Source organism: Etheostoma spectabile, unplaced genomic scaffold (assembly GCF_008692095.1).
Source record: "Etheostoma spectabile isolate EspeVRDwgs_2016 unplaced genomic scaffold, UIUC_Espe_1.0 scaffold325, whole genome shotgun sequence".
Classification (NCBI taxonomy): Eukaryota; Metazoa; Chordata; class Actinopteri; order Perciformes; family Percidae; genus Etheostoma; species Etheostoma spectabile.
Window position 1 is genome coordinate 216,245 of NW_022605585.1, and position 534 is coordinate 216,778.

Consider the following 534-nt stretch of genomic DNA (forward strand, 5'->3'; position numbering starts at 1 on the left):
ACCAGTTTTTAAACTGAGTCAGGCCCGTTTACATTGTAATGTAATGTTACTATTAACTTTCCTGTATAATAAATATGAATGAATGAATGAATTTAAAAGGAAGACTCTGGTGACACAGTATACCAGTCATTCTCAAACCTTTTCAAATGATGCACCCAATATGAAATATGTTAGTAACACCGGGCTAAAACGACACAAAACTACTTTGGTAGAAAGAAATGTAAAAAGGAGGCACTTAAACTGAAACCTTAACATTTAAATGCTAGACATTAAATGGTTACAATCACTAAACACAGTTATTGCTGTAGTGTACAATATTTAAGGACTTTTGCATGACTGATATGTTTTAAAAGGAACATTAAAAGAAATGTCATGCAGTACTCCAGAGTACGTCTACGGCCCTAACTCGCACCTGGCGCAAGTGTCTTTGTCTTCTAGTTGAAGACTGACACAGTTGACAATCTCCCATCCACCGCCCTCGTGGTTTGAATAGCAAATGCACCTGCCCCCATCTGTGCACCCATGGGTGTGCTG

The 534-nt window shown here is 38.2% G+C and overlaps 1 protein-coding gene across 1 annotated transcript in view; it reads right to left on the reverse strand.

Annotated features, from left to right (window-relative positions):
• The window catches only part of LOC116686198 (set1/Ash2 histone methyltransferase complex subunit ASH2), a 38,030-nt gene that overhangs the window by 24,924 nt on the left and 12,572 nt on the right, over positions 1-534 (reverse strand). The window lies entirely within an intron of this gene.